Source organism: Aulonocara stuartgranti, assembly GCF_965226115.1.
Source record: "Aulonocara stuartgranti genome assembly, chromosome: 9".
Taxonomy (NCBI): Eukaryota; Metazoa; Chordata; class Actinopteri; order Cichliformes; family Cichlidae; genus Aulonocara; species Aulonocara stuartgranti.
The window spans coordinates 32,159,751-32,183,310 of NC_138960.1; the positions used below are offsets into that span (position 1 = coordinate 32,159,751).

The 23,560-nt window shown below is 47.5% G+C and overlaps 1 long non-coding RNA gene across 3 annotated transcripts; it reads left to right on the forward strand.

Moving 5' to 3' along the window:
- The first annotated feature begins 1,012 nt into the window (after positions 1-1,012).
- LOC309713974 lies at positions 1,013-22,308 on the forward strand. Of its 3 annotated transcripts, none has more exons than XR_014278767.1 (5): positions 1,013-1,208; positions 1,496-1,681; positions 19,478-19,766; positions 19,906-19,965; positions 20,039-22,308. It is a non-coding gene; the product is annotated as an uncharacterized lncRNA (long non-coding RNA). The 3 variants fall into 3 exon arrangements; XR_014278768.1 differs by having other exon boundaries at positions 1,014-1,208; positions 19,478-19,634; XR_014278769.1 differs by lacking the exons at positions 19,478-19,766; positions 19,906-19,965 and having other exon boundaries at positions 1,020-1,208.
- Positions 22,309-23,560: the final 1,252 nt, after the last annotated feature.

Genomic DNA, 23,560 nt, shown 5'->3' on the forward strand with positions numbered 1-23,560 from the left:
CTTGAGCAAAAAGGGCGTAAACACAAAGCGCGGACCCGGCGAAACATTAGAATCAGCGAGCTGTCGGCTTTCAGCCCCGACCGCATCCCCGTACGAGCCGTCGGGTGAGAAAGGCGACATCTCACTGCTTCTGACCCGTCGGAGGCTCCGTGCTTTGTGTTTACGTCTTTGTGCAGAATCCGTGTTCCTGCTCTCATTTACTGCTTTAGCTGTTTGGTGGTTGTTGAAATTTTGTGAGGTTTAACCTGAGATTCTGGCATTTCGGGCAAAATACATTTATATAAAAAAATGATTCAGGATTTTAATGAATCGATATGACGTTATCCAAGAATCGATTTTAATCGATAATCAAAACCCACCCCTAGTAACTGTGTAATCATGCTTATGTACATCTGGATAATGACACAAACTAGTGTGTGGCGCTTCACTTTTTAAAAAACTAAAAGACAGAAATCAGATTATAGGATATGTGGTGTTGTTTATTTATATTGTGGTACTAATCATTCGTGATATTTAGTACTGTGTGCATACTTTATTAGAAGAGATGAGATAAAAAAAATCTCTTCCTTGCTGGTTCCATCGAACAATAAATGCTCAAGTAACTATGTAACACGTACGTAATCTGTTCAACAACACTGATGGGGAAATCAGCTGTGTTTTGCTGCCCATTTTATTTCGAATAAATTTATTGAACTTGAGGGGGTAGGGACAAATAAGTAAATACTTCTGCCTACTCCTTTTCAAACAAATAATGGAATGATATTTTGTAATGATCGTGAAGGCACATGTTTGAAATGTTTGAAATAAAAATGAACTGAACTGAACTGAATCTGGCGCGAAAACTCGCCGAGATTACCCGACACAGGTATCGAAGCTTCGACACACAGGACACATCACTAATTATCAGGCTTTATTCCAGTTTTTAAAAGAGAGTAAACATTTGGGGAGGGTTTGAGGGTCGACACTCCATACCAGTTGGTGGCGGTAACGCACCATTTTATTGTTTGCAAACCGCCAATAGAATTTAAGAAGCAGAAGAAGAAGTAGGGGAGAAGACGAAGACGAAGGGTTGTGCGTACTGTGCTCTTTGCTGTCTTTCCGCCGTTTAAAAAAAAAAAAAAAAAAAAGGGCACTTTTTGAAGAACCCGCATCAAAGTATTGTGGAGAAGCGTCGTGTTAAATCTAATTGATGAACGGCAATTTGTCAGGTATGTATTGCAGCTGCGAAGACGAACGTACGTTCTCCTGTTAGGTTACAGCTGGTAGGAAGGTGCGTTCAGTGTCTCTTTGTAATTTTAAGTTTCCATGTCAAACGAGATAAAACAGTTATTTCTGGATGCACACTTATTTGCTGAGATTAACAATGTGTTTTTGTAAACCACGTGATGATTTAAGTCATTTAATCTTTACAGAACATGTGAGCGAGGCTAATAGAGCAATATTTTTATGTTTAGTAAACTGACGTTTCTAAATGTTACTGCTTTTATTTCATTAGTTCTGACGAGGACAGCTGAATGATGTTGTTGGTGAGCTTGGATTAAATCATCTCTAAACAAAGAACTTGTCCTCGTGGTGACTGACTTGGGGAGTGGAGGTCAGTGAGCCCATTGTCTCTGCTGGTCCGACTCCAGCTACAAAGCCGGCCCGCTCGCCCCCTCCTGAGTCTGAGAGGAGATCCAGAGTAAGTCAGTTATAACTACACTGGTTGCTTAACTTCATCATTTTCTACAGGGTCTCTCTCTCTTAGCTCACTTTGGTTTGATTTCTGCCTTCTGTTTAGCCTCTCTGTTTGTCTGCCTCAGGAACTTAATGTTTTATCATTTGAGTTACACTCTTTGTTTCTCTTCATATGAAGGTGATGTCTGTGGAGTGATCATGACTTCATTAATAATCCTCTGTTTTCCTTTTCCACTTCTCTTTCATATTCTTTCTGTTCTTGTGTAAGCTGCTAACTCTTGTGATGGACATTTCTTTATTTTATGTGTTGATCATATGTTTTGACAATATCACTTTAGTAATATCTATAGTACATTTTGTGCGACTTTGTTCTACATATAGGAAAACATCAAATATGTTATTCCACACACAGATGGGTATTGTGAGTGAGTTGGACTGACACTCCCAGGCACCATGAGACATTAGGCAGATAGTGAGACTCCTTATCTCCAGGGAGGAGGTGTTGAGATGAAAATATTTGAAGTGCCTCAATTCTATGCTGTATATTAACTAAAATGCCATATAACCATATAGTGCAGTATTAAGTGGACATGGTCATGAAAAATAAAGGCATTAGACTACGTGTCCTTGGGGGGTAGAATGCTGTAGACTCTCACCCACGCTTGCCTGTGAAAAAGTAGATAACAGGGGACCATCTTCTAGTGGAGATGCATTATAACTCACCTATTGGCGCCTGTCAAGCCTTTGAGTTGCCGAGCAGCTGAATAGGGGAATAATGTTGACGCGCCCGCAGTTCAAAACGTATGTCAAAGTTCCAGATTGCAAGCTTCTTTATTTGTTATCAAATCCTTAAAATCCGTAGAAAAACAGTGATCAAAAAACATTCTAAGCTTGAGCGGTCAGCAAAAGTCGACTTCTCCCATCACCCACTCATTCACAAAAATTCCCTCGGGATGTGAACAGGTGATATAGCAATCACTATTACCGGCACCACGTGACCCAAAGCTACGCCTATCCATAACATTCCAGCCCCTAATTATTACATTCTTACAGTAATAATTACACATCCAACACCATAACTCACAACACACACTTCATCACATCACAGACACACTTCATCACATCACAGACACCCAGTGAGACAACGTAACATACTCAAAAGTCCACCAAAGTTATTTTCTCATTTCTTCTCTTCTTTTCTTCTGTCTGCACACGGTCAGTCATTCATAGGTTACCAGCACTTAGCCTAAATATAGTCAGTCTGTGATGTACATCTCATAACATTAAAGTCAATTCAAAGTTAGTTATGTCACTCTGTGTCAAAAATGTCATCGTCATGGGTCAGAGGCCTCCTGAAGAAGGCATATCTTTGTGACGGGTCTGCACACATGGCTGGTTGGGGTCTTAATCCAGACCTGACGCACAAGCCCCTTTTCATCTGGTGCAGCTCCGGTGACTCTCCCAATGATCCATGAACCACGAGGTGCAGAATCATCCACTATAAGGACCACATCTCCAGGAACAAAGTTGCATTTAATCCTTCCCCATTTCTGGCGCTGCTGAAGTTGTGGCAAGTACTCTTTAGTCCATCTGTTCCAAAACAGGTCAGATATATATTGAACTTGCCTCCATCGTTTACGTGCGTAGAACAGGCGGAACAGGCCAGGTGGTAAAGACGGGTTGGACTTGAAAAGGAGATGGTTTGGTGTTAATGCTTCCAAATAATTTGGATCAGTGGATTCCAGCGTAATGGGTCTACTGTTGAGGATTGACTCCACTTCACAAAGAGCAGTTTGGAGCCCTTCCTCGTCCAATGTCTTGAACCTCAAAATCCAACCCATCACCCTGATGAGACGAGTCCAGTATGAGGCACGATGGATTAAAAGGGTCAGAGGATGATCATCATCGTGTGCTTGTAAGACCTCGATGGCAGCAGACACCTTAACTTCAGGATCTTCATGTGGAAGTTCTTGCAAGTTTTCTGGGTTCACAGGCCAATTGTTCTCTGGCTGTGTAAGAAATGCAGGACCAGATATCCATTCAGTGTCACGTAAAAAGGTCTCTGCCTTCATACCTCTGGAGGCAAGGTCCGCAGGGTTATGTGTGGTGTTCACATACCTCCATTGGGAGGCACTAGAAGCCTTGAGGATTTCTGACACTCTGTTCGCCACAAAAACACGGAACCTGGAAGTCTCATTGTTTATATATTTCAACACTGCGGTGCTGTCCGTCCAAAAGACAGTTTAGGAGAGGTAGTCTCAACTCCCTCCTCCACATTCTATCCATGCAAACAGCTACCACTGCTGCCGTCAATTCCATGCGAGGGATTGTGACTGGTTTTAAAGGTGCCACCCTGGATTTTCCCATTATGAAGGAACTGTGCATCTGTGAGCGACTGTTGTACAGCAACAGGTAGGTAACGGCCCCATAGCCCTTCTCACTCACTCGCATCTGCAAAGTGGTGCAACTGAGCAGTGGTCGTCTGTCCAAAATCAGAAGGTTTTAAACATCGTCCCGTGCTGATGTTGTTCAACAGATGCAATTCTTCTACCCAGCTTTTCCACTCTTGAGCAACTGCTGATGGTATAGCATCATCCCATCCTATCCCCCTCTGGCACAGATCTTGAAGGATTCTCTTGGCTGTGAAGATAACAGGAGCAAGGAACCCCAGAGGGTCATAGAAGGAGCTTACTGTGGATAGGATCGCTCTCCCAGTCAATGGTCTGTTTGGGATGGATATGCAGAACTTATATGCATCTGACTGCAGGCACCACTTCACTCCCAATGCCCGCTCAATAGGTAAAAGGTCACAATCCAGGTCTAGGTCCTTAACTTCATTTGCTCTTTCCTCCTCAGGTATAACTGCCAAAACGCTGCGGCTATTGCTGATCCACTTTGTTAAGTGGAAACCACCCTTGGTGCAAATGTCTCTGAGGTCTGAGTAAAGATTGATGGCTTCTTCTTCAGAGCATATTGAAGCAAGGCAGTCATCCACATAAAAACTATACAGAATGGTGTCAGTCACCTGCTGGCTGAAGTATGCTTTGTTGTCCTCTGCGCATTTCCGCAGGGCGTAGTTAGCACAGCTCAGAGAGGACGTTGCCCCAAACAAATGAACACCCATCCTGTACTCCTGCATGCTCTGATTGTAATCACCACCGGGCCACCAAAGAAACCTCAAAAGGTCAGCATCTTCCTCTGGCACATGCACCTGGTGAAACATAGCCTCGATGTCAGACATCAAAACAATAGGCTCTTTTCTGAACCTCGTCAGTACGCCAACCAAACAGTTTAAGTCAGGACCACTCAGGAGCTGCGCATTAAGAGAGACACCCTGGAATGATGCTGCACAGTCAAAGACGACCCACATCTTCCCCTTGGTAGGATGGTAAACCCCATGGTGAGGGATATACCAAAGCTTCCAATCACTGCGCTCTAATTCTGCGACTGGCACTCTCTTTGCATATCCTTTAGATATGAGATCTGTCATGAAGGCAGTGTAGTCTTTGTGAAAGTCTTTATCTCTGATTAACCTTTTCTTCAAACCTAAGGCTCGTTGCTCAGCGATTGCACGGTTGTCAGGCATTCTTATGTCTCGGTCTTTCAGTGGCAGGGCAATGCTGTAGTGCCAATCCCCCAAAGTCACCGACTTGCTGGCCAATTCCAGGAACTTCAAGTCTTCCTTTGACAGCCCCATCTGTTCATCATCGCTGCTCTCTGGAAAGTCCATCTTGAACTGCTGTTTCCATAGCTTGTCCAGGTTGACAGCAGAAACTCTGTTGGCAGTAACTGTTGCCAAACATCCTGGCCTTCCACAGCATTCTCGATTAAGTGGCCCATTCACTGTCCAGCCAAGCACAGTCCTAATGGCAAAAGGTCCATCACCTACACTCCGGATGACCTCCAAAGGTTCTAGAGCTCTGGGCATATTCATGCCAATCAAAAGCTCCACATTGGCCTTAATTTCTGGCAAATGAACATGCTTCAAATGTGGCCAGTCATCCAGGTCCTGTTGATTTGGGATGTTACCAATATCTACAGGCATTTTATGCTGAGTGAAGAGGTTAGGCATATCACAGTACATGTCACTGTCCAATCCAGCAACTTCAAGTTCAGGTACAATGAAACTGTCCACCACTTTCTCCTGTCCCATGGTGCGCAGGAGAATCTTTGTCCTCCTCCCAGAAAAATTCAGCTTGTCCATAAGACCCACTGTACAAAAGGATGCTGAACTCCCTTGGTCCAGAAAGGCATACGTTTCCACTATTCTTTGACCTCTCTTTGATTTTACTTTAACTGGCACAATGGCAAGCTTACAGTCCTGTTCACCGGCCCCAGTAAGACCACTAGTCTGGATCGTAACAGGAATGTTATCTGCCTCATTATTAGGTTTGACTTCATTCTTCTCTTTGTGGTGGATATGGAGTATACTTGCATGTCAGAGACCACAGATTTTACATGAAAGGCGTTTTCTGCATTCTTTGTTTATGTGCCCAGTATACAAACAGCCAAAACAGATGCTATTCTTTTTAAGAAAAGAAATCTTCTTATTATGAGGTTTCTTATCAAGCAGAGCACATGACTCCAGTGTGTGTCTGCCTTTGCAGAAAAAAACAAGCCTTCACAGTGCTGTGACGATCTTGAGCCCCTGTCTGATTCTGTCTCTCAACATCAGAGACTGTTGTGGCAAAGCTACTTCCTTTAGCTCTTAGATGTGGAGAACGTTTCCCTCCATTGCTGCCCTTGGCTGTTAGATGTGTTGCTGGAATGTCACATAGATTTCCAAAGACAGGATCTGTTGCAATTTTAACTTGACGCTCAAGGAAGGAAACAATGTCAATGAATGCGGCTCTGCGATGTTGCCTCTCCTGAATGTCACATGGTACTGTTCGCCATTTGTCTTTTAACTTATATGGCAGTCTTCTAATCACAGCAAGCATATTGGCAGGTGTATTTAATTCAGAGAGATCATTAATCTCTTCCATTGCATTGCAGCATCCACGTAAGAACAAACAATATGCCTGAAGAGTTTTTCCATCTTCCGATCTAATCAGTGACCATGAGTGAACTTTGTTCAAACAAGCAGATGCAATCACATGTCCATTCCCAAAGTGCTCATACAGCAGAGTCTTTGCCTTTACATATCCAGCACTTCCAGACATATGTTGACAGCTTTTAACAAGTTCATTGGGCTGCCCCTTGGTGTACTTTGCAAGATAATGCAGGCAGTCGCCAGCATCGCCAGTCTTTGCTTCTATGACCTGTTCAAACGAGCGCATAAAAGCCTGAAAATGTAAAGGGTCTGTGGTGGGGCGTGGTCTGCGGTGCCGTGCAGGGAGGGCGGACGCACCTGCACGGCATCCTTAATCACGCCCGCCTAGTTAAAAACACGGGGACTGAGGGGTTTGGGGGTGTTGTGGTGTGGTGAGATGTAAATAAAGATGACTCTGAACGTTGCTCCGTGGTCCCGCCGTGTCTTATTCACGCCACATTGGTGCCGAAACCCAGGAGGCAGCACGGCGGGTCCATATCGGAGCCAGGGAATGGAGGAGCTGGCCCAGAGGGTGGCCGAAATGGCGGCCGCCCAGCGGGAGCAGGCGGCGGAGGTGCGTCGCCAGCAGGAAGAGCTGCAGGACCAGTCCGAGCGGCACCTGGAAAGGATTGGGGAGCTGGCGGCGCTGCTCTGGGCCTGGGCGCCACCCCCACAGGTGTGTCCCGAGGACAGTGAAGCGGTGGAGGAGCCGCGTGAGGCACCTCAGCAGCCGGAGGTGGCAGACGAGGCGCGCGGGGATCTGCGCCTGCCGGAGGAGGGGGAACAGCCAGGTGAAGGGCTGCTCCTGCCGGGAGTGGTGGATGAGCCGCTCCAACCGGAGGCGGCAGACGAGGTGCGCGAGGGTCTGCGCCGGTTGGAGAAAGAGGAGCTGCTCGAGCCGGGAGTGGCGGCGGAGGGAGCAGTAGTGACGGAGGAGTCGCGCTATGGGCTGCTCCAGCAGGGAGCGACAGCGGTGACGGAGGGGCCGCGCAAGGAGCTGGAGGTCCCAGTGCCAGGGGAGCTTGCTCGAGTGGAACTGGCGAGCGAGGCGGGCGCCACGCTTGAGATCGCCGTGCTCGCCAGACCGGCCTCACCACCACCAGAGGCCTGTACACGCCACACCTCTGCCCAGCCACCTGTGAGCTGGGGCTCACGCTTGTGCCGGCCGCGCCGGGTGCACCTGTCACGTGTCCGACTTCCGAACCAGCTTTGCCTGCGCCGCTGGATTCGCGGGCGGCCGCCTGAACTCGCACCTCCCCGTCGCTTGGCCGGGGCCTGGGGGTGCCAGCTGTCCGGGCTGATTCCCTCTCCCACTGGCGGTGGGGGAGTAGGTTCGGCCGGATGGCTCCCCGGCCTCAATCGGGCGATGGGGGTATGTGGTGGGGCGTGGTCTGCGGTGCCGTGCAGGGAGGGCGGACGCACCTGCACGGCATCCTTAATCACGCCCGCCTAGTTAAAAACACGGGGACTGAGGGGTTTGGGGGTGTTGTGGTGTGGTGAGATGTAAATAAAGATGACTCTGAACATTGCTCCGTGGTCCCGCCGTGTCTTATTCACGCCACAGGGTCACCATCAAAGGTTTGAATCTCCCTTTTGGGCAGTGAAGAAAGACTTTGCTGATAGACCAACATACAAGTTAATTCATTTTGTTTTTCCATAATGGACAACAGATTTTCATTGGCTACTGGATGAGCAGCTTGTGGCTTAGGCAAAGGTGGAATTGATCCAAAAGCGTCAGAAGGCCCATAAGAGCTGGTGCAGGCCTTTCCCTTTTCATATTCTGTTGCACTGTTTTTACTTGAAGCTCTGCATTCCCAGTGATTGCATTTCCTTTTGTAAGCGTCTGTGGAACAAAAGTCTCTGCATCCGCATTAAGAATTTCAAGGCCGTTTTCCCTTTGTTTTAAAATATGATTCCATTCCATTAGATTTCCGTGAAGTGACGCTCCGCATAGTGGATCCAGTTCTTAGCACGTTCACCTTTGCAACAGTTGCAGCTATATCTGCTTCAAGCTGAAGTTGTTCTTTCTCCTCAGTTCCTCTTGTTCTTCAAGAGAGTGTTTTTCTTTCAGCACATGTTGATGTGCGAGCAAGGCGGCCATTTCAGCTTCTGCCCTGAGACGTGCAGATGAAGTAGATGATACTCTTGAGCTTGACCTACTGCCTTTATTTGACACACTGTCGGATGGCGACACTTTATCATTAACATCATTCTGGGGATTAAGAGATGATTGAGGTTCTTTTCAGAATAGAATAGAATAGCCTTTATTGTCATTATACAGAGTACAACAAAATTGGAGTGCCACTCCCTTGGTGCAAGTTTCAATAATAAATATAAATGTAAAATATAAAAAGTACGAAAAAAAAACCAATCGTAAGTACTCAAACAATAGTATGTACAATATATACAGGATAGCAGCATTAATATAATGACAGCATGAATAGCAGCATAATATAATGACAGTGACTGTATGGAATAGCTAAGGTTCAATTGTTTTTGTGCTTATTTACTACGGTGATAGCTCTGGGAAAGAAGCTATCCCTGAATCTGTTTGTCCTGGTTTTATGTGACCTGTACCGTCGGCCTGACGGTAATAGTTCAAACAGTTGGTTGCTGGGGTGAGAGTGATCCTTGATGATATTGCCAGCTCTGCTGAGGTACCGAGAGTTTGCAGTGACCTCCAGGCTGGGCAGAGAGCAGCCAGTGATCTTCTGGGCTGTGTTGATGACCCTCTGCAGTACTTTCCTGTCCGCAGCTGAGCATCCTGCATACCATGATGTTATGCCGTACGTTAGGACGCTCTCTATGGTGGCTCTGTAAAATGTCACCAGCAGCCTCTCCTCCAGGTTGTTCCTCCTGAGCACTTTCAGATAGTGGAGACGCTGCTGGGCCTTTTTAACCACCGCTGTGGTATTTGCAGTCCAGGAGAGGTCATCAGAGATGTGCACGCCCAGAAACCTCATGGAGTGTACCCTCTCCACACAGTTCCCGTGGATGTAGAGTGGGGCCGGGTCTGCTCTGTCCTTCCTGAAGTCCAAGATAAGTTCTTTAGTTTTCGTGGTGTTCAGTTGGAGGTTGTTAACTGAACACCACTTAGTCAGTCTGTTGACCTCATCTCTGTAGTCCGACTCATCCCCCCTTGAGATGAGTCCAAGCACAGTGGTGTCATCCGCGAACTTTATGATGGTGTTTGAGAGATGGGTAGGGGAGCAGTCGGATGTGTAGAGCATAAACAAGAGGGGACTCAAAACACATCCTTGTGGAGACCCGGTGCTGAGTGTGATGGTGCTGGTGGGGGCCGAGTCTGACAGACTGTGGTCTATTTGTCAGGAAGTCCTTGATCCAGAGGCAGATGGGGGTGGAGAGTCCCAGGTGAGACAGTTTCTGGACCAGGATCTCCGGGATGATATGATTGAATGCTGAGCTGAAGTCCAGGAAGAGCATTCTCACATAGCTTCCTCTGTGCTCCAGGTGACTCAGCGCAGTGTGGAGCGCTATGGTGATAGCGTCCTCGGTGGATCGATTTGTCCTCTAGGCAAATTGGTGGGGGTCCAGAGTGGGAGGCAGACTGGCCCTGATGTGCTGACAGACCAGTCTCTCAAAGCACTTCATCACTACAGGCGTAAGTGTAACAGGCCTGTAGTCATTTGGGCTGGCCACAGCTGTCTTCTTGGCGATGGGGATGATGGTGGAGGTTTTGAGGCAGGGCGGGATGGTGTTTGATGACAAGGAAAGGTTGAAGATTTTAGTGAAGACTCCGGTCAGTTCGTCAGCACATGCTCTGAGAACCTTTCCATGTATTCCATCAGGACCTGCCGCCTTCCTGGGATTCACTGACCTTAGAACACACCTCACTTGATGCTCCCTGAGTGTTAGTGTGCCAGTGCTGGGGGCGGGTGGAAGTGGTGTGGCAGCTGGGGGCCTGGTCGTCTCAAAGCGGGCGAAGAAACGGTTTAGATCCTCAGCCAGCGAGGCATCAGTCCTAGATGTCGCCTGGTTATTGCTTCTGTAGTTGGTAATGTGATTGATCCCCTGCCACATTTTTCTGGGGTCGTTGTCAGCAAAGTGATCTTCAATCCTCCTCCTATAGGCAGCCTTAGCTTTTCTGATTCCTCTACTCCTGTCTGCCCTGGCCGCCCTATATGCAGCCCTGTCCCCTGACTTGAAGGCAGTGTTGCGGCTTTTTAGGAGGGATTGCACTTTGCTATTCATCCAGGGTTTTTGATTTGGAAACACCCTGACCCTTTTGTTGACGGTGACATTGTCAACACAGTTCCTGATGTACGAGAGTACAGTGTCCGTGTACTCCTGGAGGTTGTGGCTGCAGAATAAATCCCATACAGTTGTTGAGAAGCAGTCCTGCAGTTGAGAAAGGGCTCCTTCAGGCCAGGTTTTTATTGTCTTTGTCTGGGGCTTTATTTTTCTCAGCAGGGGGGTGTAGGTGGGGGTGAGGGACATGCAGAGGTGGTCAGATCCAGCCAGGTGGGGGAGGGGTGTCGCTCTGAAAGCATGCCTGATGTTTGAATAGAGATTGAAAATGTGACGTCATTCAGGGGTAAAACCGTAAAGAATTCTGGGAACTCGTGGCAAGAGGTACTAGCGCACGCAGGCTTTCAATTGAAATCGGTTATACAGCGATAAAAAGAAACACAAAAAATGGCAAGAAGCTGTTGTATTATTAACTGCAATAGCCGGTCGCATGACAGCCACGGGAAGCCGACGGGTAAAGAGATCGGTTGTTATCGGATTACGTCGTTGAAGAGAAATTGTTCGAGCCATGTTTCCGAAGTAACAAAGAGGCGACTGGATTGCAGCCATTCAAAGACCAAATATAACGTCCCAGAACACTCCAGCTCACAGGTTAGTCTGCTCCAAGCATTTCCACAAAGGTCAGTCTGCTGTTGTAGTTAATGCGTCATTTTTCTTAACATAATTAGTGATATAGGTTACAAGCAAGTCTGGCGCTGAACAGAAATTATCGCGCTATGCTCCTTTGTTTATTGTGCATAAATAGTGAATTGTCCTGCCACAATATTGCGTTTCGCTTCTGTTATTACCATGGTACATTGACAAAAACATATACTTTTATTCACAGGATAAAACAGTTGTTTTGTATCACTAATTGCCCAGTACGATTACAGCATACAATATTTGTCACTGCTACATTTCTGTGATGCGTACCAGAAATTATTTCCACTACTAATTAATTATTGTTGAGCTCAAAGGTCCTATTAATAAACTGTTAACGAATGTGTATTTATGAAGACTATTTGTAAGACTGGTAAACTTATGATACGTACGATGGTCTTTCGTTCTACACGGTGCATTTCAAGGTCCTGCACCCATCCGTCGGTAAACTGTACCTGGGCTTGTTGCAGTGACCTGAAGTTACCGTATTTTCACGACCATAAGGCGCACTTAAAAGTCTTAGATTTTCTTCAAAAAGTGCGGCGCGCCCTATAGCGCAGTGCGCCCTGTGTGTTGTAAGGAGGACGTAGTAGAGAACACCATGAGAACGTTAAAGGGTGAAGTGTGGGCGTTGATCGTATATACCGGGACAATCGCACATACCTGTATAAAAGAACAGGTATGTGCATTATGCAGGACATCGTTGTTTTAACAACCCTGAAAATGGCAAAGAGACACGCTTACGAAGCACAGTTTAAACTGAAGGCAATCAGCTACGCGGAGGAACATGGAAATCGAGCAGCGGCGAGAGAATTTAAGATTAACGAATCGATGGTTCGCAAATGGAGGAAGCTGGAAAACAAGCTCCGGCAGGTCAAGAAAACGCAGCTGAGTTTCCGCGGACATAAGGCGAGGTGGCCCGAGTTGGAGGAAAGACTCGAGCGGTGGATCATCGAGCAAAGAGCGAGCGGGAGAAGCGTTTCGACGGTCACCATTCGGCTAAAAGCAGTTTCACTAGCTGAAGAGATGAACATTGAACATTTCCAAGGAGGTCCGTCTTGGTGCTTTCGTTTTATGAAACGGTGCCATTTTTCCATCCGGACCAGGACTACGGTAGCGCAGCAACTTCCAGCGGATTATAAGGAAAAGCTGGCCATCTTCCGCTCCTACTGCAGCAAACACATCGGCGACAAAAACATCCAGCCCAGCCACATCACTAACATGGACGAGGTCCCGCTCACTTTTGACATCCCGGTGAGTCACACTGTGGAGAAGAAGGGGACCAGCACGGTAGCGATACGCACAACGGGTATGAAAAGTCTTCTTTTACTGTTGTGCTTGGCTGCCATGCTAATGGACAGAAACTGCCGCCTATGGTGATTTTTAAGCGAAAGACTTTGCCTAAAGAGAAGTTTCCAGCAGGAATCATCATTAAGGCAAATGAAAAGGGCTGGATGGATGAGGAAATGATGAAAGACTGGCTGAGGGAGGTGTATGTAAGGAGACCAGGTGGTTTTTTCCACGCAGTTTCACTAAGAGTGGAAGGCGGCGCCGGGCGAGTTACGCCACAATTTGCCAATGGATTGTAGATGCTTGGGCTAACATGTCTGCTGGCACTGTTGTTCGAGCTTTCGCAAAAGCCGGCATCATTTCCGAGGAGCCGCACGGCACGGAAAGTGACTCTGACGGTGAAGAAAGTGAACCTGGCATGTTTGATGGAGATTTAGCGCAGCAGTTCAATTCAGACACAGAGGATGAGGACTTCGATGGGTTTGACTGATGATAAAAATGTGAGTACCAAACTTTGTTTTGCTCCTGCTTTATTTTTAAATACGCACACTTGTATGCTTGTGTGTTGTTGATGATGACGATTATTGGTAATAAAAATGTGAGTACCAAACTCAGTGTTGCTCCTGCTTTATTTTTAAATATGCACACTTGTATGCTTGTGTGTTGTTGATGATGACGATTACCGGCAATAGAAATGTGAGTAAGGTACCGAATTCAGGTTTGCTCCCGCTTTATTTTTAAATACGCATACGGTACTTGTATGCGCCCTATGGTCCAGTGCGCCTTATGTGTGTGTTAAATACAGTAAGGGCACACATAACTGAGACTGCGCCTTTTAGCACAGTGCGCCTTATGGTCGTGAAAATACGGTACTAAACTTCACGAGTGTATGCACTCACTCCAAGAACCGTATAATTATAAATATGAGCATGGTGAAAGTTGGGCAGCATGCTAACGTATTTTGTCCCTCTGTGTGCTCGTAAGGGTCTAACCCTTTCACTGGTTTGATTTTTTTCCTCGTATCTTTTCTTTGACTTTTCATCAAGTCTGTCTTTGTACGGACCGGGATTGTTCTCCTTCGTTTTGTACATACCTTTTTGGGGGGCAAAGAAAAAGCAAGAATTTATTGGAACCGAAGAATGAACGTTTTGCGGTGCTGCAAATGCTTGCATTTGATGCGGTACTTGGATTGTTTTGCAATGCGCGAAAGTCACGTGGTCTGTCAATCTCTATAGACATGGTCCAAAGTGGGTTCTCCTCTCGTAGCAAAGTCCACAAACTGGGCAAATTTAGGAAGCACAGTCTTTAGGCACGCTTTGTTAAAGTCGCCGGCGACAATAAAAACCCCATCGGGGTGGGCAAGCTGTTGTTTGTTTATGGTGTAGAGCAAGAGGCAAAGAGCCGTGCTAACGTTAGCATCCGGCGGTATATAAACAGCTATCACAATGACTACTCTAAACTCCCTCGGGATGTAAAAAGGTCTGTACGAGACTGCCAGAACCTCCAAATCAGGAGAGCAGTGTGTGTGAATGATCCTGCTGTTACAACACCACTCGTTATGCACGTAAACACATAGCCCCCCTCCTCTGCTTTTACCTGAGTTGCTGTTTCTGTCATGCCGGTGTAGCGTGCGGCCTGCTAACTCGACTGCAGCGTCGGGAATCAGCGGGTGAAGCCACGTCTCCGTAATAAGAATAATGCTGCAGTTACGTGCAAAGCTCGTGGTGGCTATCTGTAGCTCCAATTTGTGGGTGATGGATCTGGCGTTCGATAGGAAAAGGCTCGGAAGTGCTGGCCGGTGTGGATGTTTGCGTAGCCTAGCGTCTGAGCCCGACCGGCATCCCCTCTTCTTTCTTTCCCTCCGTCGCCTTCTACGCTTGCTGGGCGGGCAGACCATCCACGGTGACCCCGGCGGTCTCGCTATCTCCTCCAGGATGTTTTGTGTTCGCTGATAGTCGCCAGAAACAGACAAACTATATTTAAAACCTAGGTCAATTAGGTTCTGGCGACTGTAAGAGATGGCGGCGTTGCAAACATTAAAAAATATCCACATTAAAAGTAAAAATGAGCACCAAACTGGAGAGCTGCACCCGTGCGTGCCGCCATCTTGATTTTCCAATGTGTTCTCGCACCTCCACTTCTCCTCCCAGGGAAGTTTCCTGTGACTGTGCTTTGTCAGATGATGGCCTCCCCGAACGTTTCAGAAAGCCATATCTTAACATCCTCCATAAACCCTTTATTGTATTTAGCGATGCTTGAGAACCATGTATTTTATCTTTCTCATCAAATGAGATTAGAGAAAGTAAAGATTCATGCAATGCACTGGCATCCTTAAACAGGTGTGTTAACTCATCAAACTGTTTTTTGACTTGTGAATGATTTTTATCACCTTTCATTAGCTCTTTAAGTGCCATAATAACACTTTTTATTTTGTTTACATGCCTTTTCCGATCTGTTTGGATGGTTTCAATTTTGTTTGCAAGAGCTTTCTCAGTGAGGGAAATTAATCTTTTATCCTTTTCAGTTTTTCCAACAACAGATGCAGCCTGCGATCCAGTCATTTTAAGCATTCAACATAAGCAGCATGCCAAAATCCAAAACAAAGGCAACAGCGATTCCTTCAAACTCAGTTGAATGCCTGCAGAGCCACAGCACACACACACACACCAAATCCAACAGCAAACGTAGCGGTGGGCGTGTCACGAAAACATCTTCGTATGGTCAGAATCCAAACTGCGTTCAAACAAACAACACGCAGCACAATAACACAGTTTACATACCACCGTCGTCTTCTCCTTATCTGTCAGACTAGCCGATTTTATGGGTGTAGTGGCGATGGCGTGTGGGCTCGCGTCGGCGTTTATTCAGCGCTGATTGCGGGAGGCTCCATTGCCGTCGCACGTTTTTGCTGACAAATATTGGCGACTGTCAAGCCTTTGAGTTGCCGAGCAGCTGAATAGGGGAATAATGTTGACGCGCCCGCAGTTCAAAACGTATGTCAAAGTTCCAGATTAAAAACTTCTTTGTTTGTTATCAAATCCTTAAAATCTGTAGAAAAACAGTGATCAAAAAAACATTCTAAGCTTGAGCGGTCAGCAATGGTCGACTTCCTCCATCACCCACTCATTCACAAAAATTCCCTCGGGATGTGAACAGGTGATATAGCAATCACTATTACTATTACCGGCACCACGTGACCCAAAGCTACACCTATCCACAACATCACCTGTGCATTATAATAAAAGGTTGTGGAGTATACCAGGCCCAAGCGCACACACACACACGCAGATCCGTATTGCCAAGGACCACATTTATTGATATTTACACAGCAGACAATAGTGTGACGCATGCACCAGTTTATTGTATTTCCAGACTTGCTTTCGGCACAATTTACAGTGCACGCTACTCTGTTTTTTGTCAGACTTGAAATAGCCGAAATACCTTCACACTACGGAACTTCTATGGCTCTTCCGTTCGACAATCTCTCCGGCATTGGAACCATCATCTGTTTTCTCTTCGGTCACGCTCGGTTGACTTTTCTAGTTGGCACACTCATTTCCTCCATTACGCGCTGGCTCCATTACCCGCTGGCTGCTTCCCAAACAAACACACGTGCGGCTTGGCACGTGTGCTGTAAGTAACAAGTCACGCGACGTGACGCTGCGGCTGTGATTGGTTCGGCTCTGTGCTACTTAATTTGGATTGGCTGACCTTTTTTTTTTTTTTTTTTAGAGGACAAGAGCGGCGAGGTCTATCGCGATAGCTTAATTTCTCTATCGAGTAAAAGTTATATCGCGATACATATCGTTATCGTTCTATCGCCCAGCTCTAAGTCAACGTCCCCGACTCGCCGTGTGACCACAAAGGGTCCTTGCCACTTGGCGAGCAACTTCGAGCTGTAAGAAGGGAGTAATACAAGCACTTTGTCTCCCGGTGAAAATTGCCTAAGTCTAGCCCCTCTGTCATACAGGCGTTGCTGACGCTGCTGAGCCTGGAGCAAATTCTCCCGTGACAACCTCCCCAAAGTGTGGAGTTTTGCTCTCAGGTCTAACACGTACTGAATCTCATTCTTGGCGGGGCTCGGACCGTCCTCCCAGCTTTCTTTAATCAGGTCGAGCACCCCACGTGGCCTCCTGCCGAACAGCAGTTCAAAGGGAGAAAATCCCGTAGAGGCCTGGGGCACCTCCCGCACTGCGAATAACAGAGGGTCTAGCCAGTGATCCCAATTGCGTTCATCCTCGTTAATGAACTTACGAATCATGGACTTTAAGGTCTTATTCAGCCGCTCCACCAGCCCGTCCGTCTGAGGGTGGTAGACGCTGGTCCGAATAGATTTAATGCCCAGTAATTCGTATAGTTCCCGCAGTGTACGAGACATAAACGACGTGCCCTGGTCAGTCAGTATCTCTTTCGGGATTCCGACTCGGGAGATGACCTGAAACAGTGCCTGCGCCACACTCTTTGCAGAGATGGTGCGCAGCGGGACTGCTTCCGGGTACCGCGTTGCATAATCCACCAGGACTAACACAAAGCGGTAGCCGCGTGCACTCCGGTGAAACGGCCCGATGAGGTCCATGCCAATGCGCTCGAACGGGACCTCTATGAGTGGAAGCGAACGCAAAGGCGCTTTTGGTATGGCCGGCAGATTAACAAGTTGGCAGTCCGGGCAGGACGCGCACCAGCGGCGCACATCCGCTCGGATGCCCGGCCAATAAAATCGGGCCGTTATTCGCTCCAGAGTTTTTTCGTATCCCATATGCCCTGCCATGGGGTTATAATGAGCCGCCTGGAAAATCGTTTCCCGGCGGCCCTGCGGCACCAACAGCTGGGTGTGCATCACCTCCGTGCGAGCGTCACGACTCACTCGGTATAACCCATCTTTCGACAAAATGAAGCGTGGGTAGGTCCGCACGGCTTCAGGGCGCACCACGTGACCATCAATCTCAATCACTTGGTCAAAGGCTGAGCGTAGGGTATCGTCACGAGACTGCTCCAGTGGGAAATCACCCGTGGGGGGAACTTCCGGAGCCGGCGGGACTACCTGTGAAGGACTCGCCGTCTCCCCCTCCCCAGAGTCAGTGTCGGACAACCCCGCGTCACCACTGAGCGCCGCGCAGACACTACATGCTACTAGCGGTCGTGACCGCACCCCCGCATACTGTCCCAACAGATGACAAAACCCCGGCCAATTTGTGCCCAGAATTAGGGGATGCGACAGGCGCGGGCTAACCGCAGCCGTTATTCTATGCGTTTTACCCTTATACTTCAATAACAGCGGCACTATGGGATACCTGTGAACATCACCATGCACACACCTCACCTCCACCCATTCTGCCTCCAGCAATGCCCCGGGGCGAACCAAACTTTGGTGCACGAGGGTCTGCGTGCAGCCTGTGTCCACCAAAGCATGGCGTATACCCCCTCGAGTCCTTACCGGAATGCTGTATGTCCCTCCCGGACCGGGAGAGGGCGCTGGAGCACCGGCAACGCGGAACACCTGCCCCACCTCCATCAGAGGACAGTCCCTCCTCAGGTGTCCCGGCTGTCCGCACTTCCAGCACTCCTGCCCCGGCGTCTGTGCTGCTCTCCGTGGCTCAGGGGCAGCGCTGCTTAGGTCCGGTCCCTGGGAAGGCACAAACGCAGCAAAAGGATTAGAAGGGCTCAACGCCAGCGTCCGCTCTGCCTGCCCTGGCACAGGCATCCGGCGCCTCGGTGCCGGCACCGAGGCGCCGGCACCGGGGCTTGTCTGTTCGGCCTCCGGCCGCTGTCCCGGGGCTCCCCCGCTCTAGCGGCAAGGTGGTCCTCCGCCAACGTCACCGCCACCTCCAGACTCGCGGGACGGTGGCACCTGACCCATCTCGCCGTCTCTGCAGGCAGCCCCTCCACAAACTGCTCCAGCACCACTTTGCCCACCAGCAGCGTCTCGCCTTCTGACGATCCCGGCTGCAGCCAGCCTACGGCCGCGTCATGCAGCTTCCGGGCCCAAGCAAACGGCCGATCCGCCACGGCCAGCCGACAGGCCCGGAATCGCCGGCGATGATCTTCAGCGGTGAGCCCCAACCTGTCCACCACCGCCCGGCTCACGTCCTGGAAGCTGCCCCTCGAAGCCGGCGGCAGACCCAGGGCCGCCGTCCGAGCCTCCCCTGACAACAGAGGCAGCAAACGTGGAGCCCACTCCGCCTGCGGCCACTGGCAGGCCTCCGCCGTGGCATGAAAAGTCTCCAGAAAAACCTGGGGGTCGTCCCCGTCCCCCATCCGGGGCACCGCCACCGACAGCGGTGGGGGCTTCGGCGGGTCGTGCCTGGTCGTGGCTCATCTTTGCCATCTCCGCCAGCATCTGCGCCAAATACTGCAAAGGCTGGGCGGGCGGCGCAGCCTGCGGGTCGGACATCCCCACACCGGCAGGCTCCTGGGTTTCGGCACCACTTGTGGAGTATACCAGGCCCAAGCACACACACACGCAGATCCGTATTGCCAAGAACCACATTTATTGATATTTACACAGCAGACAATATGACGCACAGACTGACAGCTCTCGATCCCAGCTGATGTGTGTCTCTTTTCCCTTAGCGCTCCTCCACTCCTCTCCGCCTCACTATATAAAGGGAAGGAAAACCACCATCAGTCCAAAATCGCCATCAGCTGTTCTTACCAGCACCGCCCCGTCGAGCTCACTGCACCACTCCTCCCCTGCAGCCGCGCCCCGGACCACACCTCCGCCACAAAGGTGTTGATTGCAGCTGACAGTGTCTGCAGACTTTGATAACTGTGTGTCACCCTCGTGGTTAATCAGAGGGAAATCTGAGTCAGTGTGGATTTGGTTGTACAGCTCTCACACATACAACCTGAACTGCACATTGTAAGTGTGATGTTCTTCAAATTTGAACAAAGTAAAAAGTAAAAAACTTTGAAGTCACACAAGCCAAAATTTTATTCACAATCTTGAACTTTTACTACTTTTATCCCCAAAATGAGCTCACTTCGAATGTTTACCACAGCATAGCGTCCCCAGGCACCTGAGACGTTTGGCAGATGGTGAAACTGTTTATCTTTGTGAGGTAAGAGGGGGCACTTGTTGATGAGCTGAAGGTATAGACCTGATGTCACTGTTTGGGTTCTTTGTCATTACAGGAGAAAGAAGTGAAAGCAGGCCCAAACCTCAGCACATGGATGACATCAACCAAAAACATCCAGCACCAGCAAGTAAAGATGAGCCAGCGGCGATCCCTGTGGAAAAGACTTTTCCTGCTATGAAGCAGCCCAGAAGACGCAAGCGCGCCAACGGGGAGGAGAGAAGCTTGAGCTGTGACCAGTGTGGAAAGACCTTTACTCTGATTGGTAGCTTAAAATCACATCAGCTGATCCACACCGGTGTGAAACCATTCAGCTGTGATCAGTGTGGAAAGACCTTTACTCTAAGATGCAACTTAAAAACACATCAGCTGATCCACACCGGTGTGAAACCATTCAGCTGTGATCAGTGTGGAAAGTCTTTTACTCAGATTTGTAACTTGAAATCACATCAGCTGATCCACACGGGGGTGAAATCATTCAGCTGTGATCAATGTGGGAAGACCTTTACTCATAGATGGAGCTTAAAAACACATCAGGTCGTCCACACGAAATTTAAAGCTTTCAGCTGTGATCAGTGTGGAAAGTCTTTTACTCAGATTGGTCACTTAAAAGCACATCAGCTGATCCACACAGGGGTGAAACCATTCAGCTGTGATCAATGTGGGAAGACCTTTACTCATAGATGGAGCTTAAAATTACATCAGGTCATCCACACTGAAGTTAAAGCTTTCAGCTGTGATCTGTGTGGAAAGTCTTTTACTCAGATTGGTCACTTAAAATCACATCAGCTGATCCACACAGGGGTGAAACCATTCAGCTGTGATCAATGTGGGAAGACCTTTACTCATAGAGCCAGCTTAAAAAGACATCAGCTGATCCACACCGGTGTGAAACCATTCAGCTGTGATCAGTGTGGAAAGTCTTTTACTCTAAAAACTCACTTTAACAGACATTATATGATCCATGTTGGAGGTAAATCATTTGTCTGTGATCTGTGTGGAAATTCTTTTACTGGGATTAGTAGGTTAAAATCACATCAGCGCACCCACTCTGGAGTTAAATCATTTGTATGTGGTGACTGTGGAAAGGCTTTTACTCACATGACTGGCTTAAAATCACATCAGCGCACCCACTCTGGAGTTAAATCATTTGTATGTGGTGACTGTGGAAAGGCTTTCATCCATTACAAAAGTCTATGGAGCCATCAAAAGACCCACAAAGTGTCCTCCTGTGAGAAAAGTGGCAGACCAATGGGACATTACCCTGACAGGGTTCATTTGAACACAGTGGGAGAAACGGGGGTTCTGAACAAAAGTTCTTCTGGATGCTGCGTCAAACTTAAAAAGCTTGAGATCAGGCTTCACAGAATTCAGCTTTAATTTCCTGAGAAAGTCAGAGCTTCACTGTCTTTGTAGATCTAGTGAAAACATGAAAGGGTGCAAAAAGAGGCACTGTGGTACTGCATGATGAAGTCAGAAGTGACAGAGAAGTATGTGAGCGTGGTTCAGGACATGTTTGTGTGGTAGCAGTGACTACCACACATACTTGGGTTGAAGGTGGGGGCAGGATTACATCAATTCTGAGCGCCTTCTTCCTTTTTCAAAGAGAGGGCAATACTCAGGAAAGGATGATGACAATAGAGCTGCAAGACAGGATGGAAAGAAAAAGAGTTTAAGAGAAGATCATGAATGTTGTGAAGTGATCGAGCCGCGATTACAAAATCTTAGCTTATGGAGTTAGTTATCCCAACACAAGTTTAGCAAGTTACACTTCACTGGCTGTGTCCACAAACAGCATGCAGAGCAAACATTACTCCCATCATCTGATCACAAGAAAAGCAAAATGTCAGAAGAGTTCACCTTCTGGGTCAAACTGTCAGACCTGTTACTGTTTATTTGGCTGTTCATTGTGAGGTAATTATCAGTGGCAGTGCTGCGCCACTTCTGTTGTAACTCACAGGAAATGTGTTTTAAATGGGCTCTATTGTCTTACAATATTGTGTGAGTCTGTTTTGCTCCAGAAGGACACAACCGTTCCTGCAATTTTTAATGTTACAGTAAAAAAAAGTAAATTCATAAATTTGTGTCATTTTAAACAGGCAGTATGTGGAAAATTACACGTGGGTAAGAATATATTTAATGTTTTCAGTGGTCTGTTTTCTTACAGGATGTGAGTGTGTTTTGCTCCATGAAGACACAAACCTTCATTTTTTGTTATGTTGCAGTAAAAATATTTTTATTGTAAGTCATATATTTTCGTCATTTTATCCAGGCAGGATGTAAAAGATTAACTGAATCATATGAAAAATAAAATGTAGAAAGATGTGACGTATCTTTCCGTCTTTTTCTGAATAATTACACACTGCTTAAAATTAATTGCAGTATAATTATTTGTTTATTTCTTCCTCTGTAAGAAACTGACTTGCTGTCCCTTTGTTCCCGTGTACCTAAGTAATTGTGGGTAATATCTAGATGCATGCTCAATCATCCAGGTAAGGAAATCCCAGAAGTTGATTCTGTTCATCTGGACGTAGCGTTTTCAGTGGGACAAACGTTTCGTAACTCATCCCAGAGACTTCTTCAGTCTCAGCTGACTGCAGGTTTCTCCAATCTTATAAACACTTGCATAATTTTTGCATAATGAATGAACAATGGGCTGTGAGGTCAGTTCCTTGATCATTAGCATGCAAAGTGTCATGACCACTGATCACTAAATCCACTATTGGAGTGTACATTGTCCGCTCCATTCATAGCTGAATGCATCACATTTACTTCTTCACATTTTGTACCAGAAGACTTACCAGCCTTTAGAAGACAGTGGTCCCGAACCAGAAATGGTAAAGTCGCTGTGTATAAGAGCAAGGATATTATATAGGGTCTATCTGACAATATAAATGGTACTTGATTAAATATTAACAGCAGTACTAAGTAGCAGCCTGACCATTGATTCAGATTGAATACATAATTTTCTCTGGGAGCAGGCCTGTCGTCTGGAACATGCTTTATATTTACAGCATGGAGGGCATCCGGGTGGGTCTTTATAAATTCCTTGCAAGTAGTCTTAAGATGACACTTTGCAGATCCCAGTGCCAACACTTCTCATAAGCCTTCACCCTTGTGTACTTCTGCTCTGTGCTCACTTGACAAGTTGTTTCAGATAGTGGTCCGTCTTGGTAGTGATGGTGAGATGAAGCCTTGTGATGAACTGAAGCTTTCCATCCAACTGGTCGACTCATGGTTCGAAGCATTGTGATGATTCATTTGGAATTCATGACGACGTTTATGTGAAGCGTAGTTTGAATCTTTGTTTGCTGCTGGTTCGGTCAATATTGTTTGGAGAGAGATCAAACAGCTTTAGAATCGGTGCAAAAAGGGCGTAAACACAAAGCGCGGACCCGCCGAAACATCAGAATCAGCGAGCTGTCGGCTTTCAGTCCCGACCGTGTCCATGTCCACGTACGAGCCGTCGGGTGAGAAAGGCGACATCTCACTGCTTCTGATCCGTCGGAGGCTCTGTGCTTTGTGTTTATGTCTTTGTGCAGAATCTGTGTTCCTGCTCTCATTTACTGCTTTAGCTGTT